Source organism: Bidens hawaiensis, unplaced genomic scaffold (assembly GCF_021521415.1).
Source record: "Bidens hawaiensis isolate Kalapana, Puna unplaced genomic scaffold, B.hawaiensis_p1.1 tig00000055_1, whole genome shotgun sequence".
NCBI lineage: Eukaryota > Viridiplantae > Streptophyta > Magnoliopsida > Asterales > Asteraceae > Bidens > Bidens hawaiensis.
This window is the reverse complement of record NW_027491016.1, coordinates 1454978-1460358: the sequence shown is the minus strand read 5'-3', so window position 1 is coordinate 1460358 and position 5381 is coordinate 1454978. Positions and strand designations below refer to the sequence as shown.

The 5381-nt window shown below is 33.2% G+C and overlaps 1 pseudogene; it reads left to right on the top strand.

The window, feature by feature from the left end:
* Nucleotides 1-2188, top strand: LOC143621871 (putative E3 ubiquitin-protein ligase LOG2; annotated as a pseudogene).
* Nucleotides 2189-5381: the final 3193 nt, after the last annotated feature.

Below are 5381 nucleotides of genomic sequence, written 5' to 3'. Positions count from 1 at the left end.
ATGGGTAACGTCGGTAGTAACACCTCACCTTATCCTCCTCCGTATTACGACTACGATCACCACCAGGTGCCGGCCATGCAAACGTGGGTCTATAGGAATGATGTTAATGTAAAGAAACAGAGTTTGAAGATTGAAGTTGATGGTGATAACCCCCGGAAATTTGTTGTTGACTTCAGTTATGATGCTACTGTTGCTGGCAGGTAAATTATATATATATATATATATATATATATATATTGTTTGTTTTATTATATAATTAGTGTCAAATGTGTTCTTGACTATATATATATATATGCATATTGCAGATGTTTAGTGTAATGGGAATATATGATTGATGATTTCTATAATATAGAAATATGTTGGTAACTATGAAACATGTTTGGCTAAAGAAACACTGTCCACACATCATTGACAAGCAAAGAAGCTGGTCATATGGATCGTATGGCATATGCGTACTCATTCGGCCAGTATGATATACTTGGCTGTTGAGGTGTACAAAAAACCGGTTTGGACTTTGTGTGATAGAAACCGGTTTCAACATGTTTTTTTTTTCATTAGGATATTCTTATATTTCCCATTAAACTCAAAACGATTACAATAAAGTGGTAGCCAAACGGGCAACAAGCTGCGGCTCAACCTGTTTGAACCTGTAATTTTGGAACATGTTCATAACCTTATCCATTGAAACCATTTAACTTGAACCAATCACCTGGTATGATAGAAACCAGTTTCAACCCGATTGAACTCATAACCTTGTCCATTGAAAGTAGTTAACTTGAACCGACACGGTCAAAATCCAATCAAACCTAGTAAAAAACAACAAGTTTTGATATTTTGTTGAACAATCGTAACCAGTTGCACCTCCACTTCGCTGACACAAAAATGACTCGCTGACAAACTTTACATCACTAACAAACTCATACAACCCATGTAGCCATTTTCACCATATCATACAGCGAATATTATCTGATAGGCCCTAGTCCGCAAACTTGATTTGACATCATACAGTCTGTATGATGTAACACACACTGATGTATAGTTTTTGAGGTGTTGCCTCTTTAGCACCACCCCTAACTTTGGATCTAATGTTTGTATGTTACATGCTATTGGCTGCATTACCCTATATTTCTTTGCAAAAGAAGGCGAAGACTACAACATGACTCCAACAAAAGACGACACGTTTCCACATATTACAATAACCTTCCAACAAGGTTTGGGACAAAAATTCAGACAAGAATCCGAGACCAGTATTAGCCTCTTAACCTTTGACGAATCCGAGCTTACAAGAGTCAGTGAAACCGGGTATATCCTCTAGCAATCAAAGCGGAATCAAAAGACAGGACCACAAACTCTTACTCCACTAATTCCCAAATAACACAAGCGGTGTTTGAGAAAGATAAAGGTGAATATCACGTTAGAGTAGTGAAACAAATATTGCAGGTAAATGGTACGACTACGAGGTATGAATTACAGGAGATTTTGATAGTAATGTGATGTGTGCCACATGCATCCACGTTCATTGACATGCACAATTATTAAGCTAGTTTCATGCATTAGTCCATTAATTGGTTTAGTTATTTCTTTTGAACATATAGCTAGTGAAGTAGTGGGTTAGTTTTATTTGAGTCAAGTAGTGGGTAGGTTATGTATCTTGGCTATATAAGCCACTAGTTCTTATGTGTTATTTTTATGAATGAAAAATGTTAATTTGATCTAAGTTTCTCTCTATTTTCTATCTGGTTTTTGTCTATTTTTTTTGGACCATTTGATTAATGATTAGGTTCGTATCAAAATGATCCTGGTAAAGAATGTGTTATATGTTTATATGAACCGTGTGACACGACAGTTCTTTCGTGTCGTCACATGGTACTAATTTTAATTAATAACATCATTTTGTCTGTGTTTATGTTTATTAATTTGTTTGTAATGTAAGATCATGTGTTTTATTAATAATGAAGATTTGTTTTGGTTTTGTCATAGTGTATGTGCTAAGTTGTTGAGGTTCCAAACGAACCGATGTCCGATATGTAGGCAGCCGGTGGAAAGGCTTTTGGAAATCAAGGTGAGCATGAAGATAGAAGATAAATAGATAATCATATATAAATCATACTTATGTTAAAATGTTTGTTTTGTTTATGAAATATGTTTGTATGTTTTGACTGGTTGTAGCATGATGCAGAGTTGAATGATTTTTGGTAGTGGCATAATTTTGTTAAATGGGAAAAATGTTCGAATGTTTTGGCTTTTAAGGCAATTCGAATTGCTTAGTAATATAGTATTACAGCAATACGATTCTAAATTAATATAATTGGGTAAGTATATTATGGGTTAGATTTAAATAACAAGTTTGATTTTTTTAAGAAAGTAGGAAAAAAGTATTTTAGTCTACTACTTTAATATTAAAATCCACTTCTTTAATTTCAAAACCCACTTACATAAAACTCACTTACATCTTCACTCATCTCCTACAACCACCACCACTCCACCGCCCACCGCAACCACAACCGTCACCCACCGCTATCACCTTGCCGGAAAATCTCTGGAAAATTCGCCGGAAAATTTCACCGAAAAAGTCGCTAGAAAGTCACTGGAAAACAATCCCGGGAAATTTCGCCTGAAAAATTGCCGAAAAATTCACTGAAAAGTCGTCGAAAAACAGTCGGAAAACGGCCGCCGAAAAAACACAATGGAAAACACTATGAAAAAAACACAATGCAAAAAACACAATAGAGAAAACACTATGATAAAAAAACACAATGACAAAAACACAATAAAAAAACACAATGAAAAATACAATTATATAACACAATTTTGGTAAAACATAATTCATAAAAAACTCACTAATTTTTTTTAATTTTTATATAACAATATAGTACTCATATAAAAAAATAAAAAAGCATCCGTTATTATGGTGAATTTGTTTTTCAATAAAAAAGTCGTTAAAAAGTTATGGGTGTTTTAAAATGATGGGGGTATTTGACATGTGTTTTGAATGTGGAGAGAGAAAGTCAACAAATATGTTATTCCTTTCATGTCATTCCTCTTATTTCACACTTGATTTCCCACTAAACTAATATCAACCATCCATGTTTAAAATCAATAGATTAGATTATTTTTTATCCTTTCTACAAAAATCATACTTTCTATTGTAACCTAACCCAGTATATTGTTTATAACACTTCACGAAATGCCTTATGGATATCATGAAATGCCTCTTTAAAACTAGGTATATTGGTTTTTATTAATCTCAACTATCGTCTTTTGGTCGCTGTCGGTCCCAACTAACGAACTGGCTACTGACGATCTCAACTTTTAACGTATTTGTTCCCAACGGTTCGCGACTAACAGAATCATAACGTCGTTAGTTGCAGGTCGCCGAAAAAACGTTTTTGACCAGAAAACTCACATTTTTTTTCTAGGAAACTCAACATTTTTTCCCAAGCATCTTTGTAACTTTGCATCGGACCTTTAGGAACTTTTTTGTAGTAAAATCCTCAGTTATTGAGGTCGTCGGAACCTTAGAACCATCATCGAAATCGGTTGGTGGTACTCACGTGGTGGTGGTTGGTCGACAGTGAGTCAATTGATGGTGGTGGCGGTGTTCGGGTGGTGTTTTCTGGAAAAAAAATATGACTTTTCCGACAAAAACGTATTTTCGGCGACCTGCAACTAACGTGGTTAGAATTCCGTTAGTCGCGAACCATTGGGAACAAATACGTTAAAGTTGGGACCGTCAGTAACTAATTCATTAGTTGGGACCGACAACGACCAAAAGAAAATAATTGGAATTAATAAAAACCAATATACATTAAAACTATGACTAGAAGAGTTAAAAGAGAAAAAAAATAGATGGACCATAACAGTAATTTACTCAATTAAAAAAATGTATGCATTTACATGTTTAGTCATCCATCAATATGTTTAACTCATTACAAACTCTAATAGAATTTGTTTTAAGACAAGTATAAACCGCTTACAACTTTATTGCAACACATCTACAACTTGTGAGTATGTTTTTAGCATCAAGTTGTGAACTCATTTGATTCATTCATATAAACAAGCTTTTATACTTTTGGACAACTTTTTTTATTCTTTTTCTATTTTTATTAATCATGGGATTTGAACTCTCACATATTCTAAACCGTATCTTCCTCTTTAATATCACAAGGAAAAAAGTCTTTGGTAGATGAACAATTAAATAGATAATATTCAAGATACTTAATTTTTGAGGTGTTAAGTAACTTGTATTCGATACGAATAAATATGTGTGCATATACTTATTTACTTCTAGAGTATACATAAATATTCGTATCCAATAACCTGCGGGAGCCCCGTTTGAGTTTTTTAATATGATTTAGCCATTCAAAAAAATTAATTAATTAGTTCTAAGCGAAGTTCTCACCTTAATCCCAACTTAGTTATAACTTATAATTGCCAAATGTAACGAGAGGTAATTATTACGTCATCTAACGATATAATGATGTATTTATGTGTTTATAAGATTTTGAAAGAATTTAAATAAAGAAAACGAGTTCCCAACACGAATGAATAATAGTTGGACCATTGACATCCACTCACCATTCCCATCATGTTATCAAGAACTCATTGGTTTATATTGTGGAAATGGAACTAAAACATTAATCATTTGTTAAGTGCGACAAAAATCAAAATCATCAAGATTTGCTATACACACTAAGAAATGTTCACGCACGTTGTGATGGACAGTATTGTAATGATTAAACATCATATATGTAACATGTAACCTCTGACGTTAACAGTAATCTATGTATAAAAGCAGGCAACAATAGTTGAAGACAAACCACTGAATTTGTTTGCAAAGCCAGTGGTTCTTTTTAATTGATTATCGAGTTTATTTGTCGATTCTTGTTAAGCTTTTGATTCGTTTTGGCTATGACTGATTCGGGTATTTTTTTTTTCTTTGGTTTGAAGTTTCTAAATTATTGATTTGAATTGTTCGTTTTGGTTTATGGATTATGATGATTGATGATTCTCAACGGATATTTGATAAATTGATATGAATGGAACATTCTAATTTTTCGATTTCTAGATCAATCAATTATAAAGATTAAACTAGATAATGAGCTCGGTACATACAAGTACTAATCTCGAATTTTTCAAAAACTTGGTACCGGTGGTACCGAAAATGCTCGGTTCAATACCAAAGGCAAAAATTTGATAAATACATGTATCAGTACCAATCATGGTTTTCTTAAAAACTTGATACCGATACCGATTACCATTTTCTCATCACTAGATTAAACCACCACATGCTAGTTTTATGATTTTATGAATATAAAGTCTGGTCATGATCATGACTTGCACATGTGTAAGTTTATGATTATGACGCGTGTTAGTGCAAG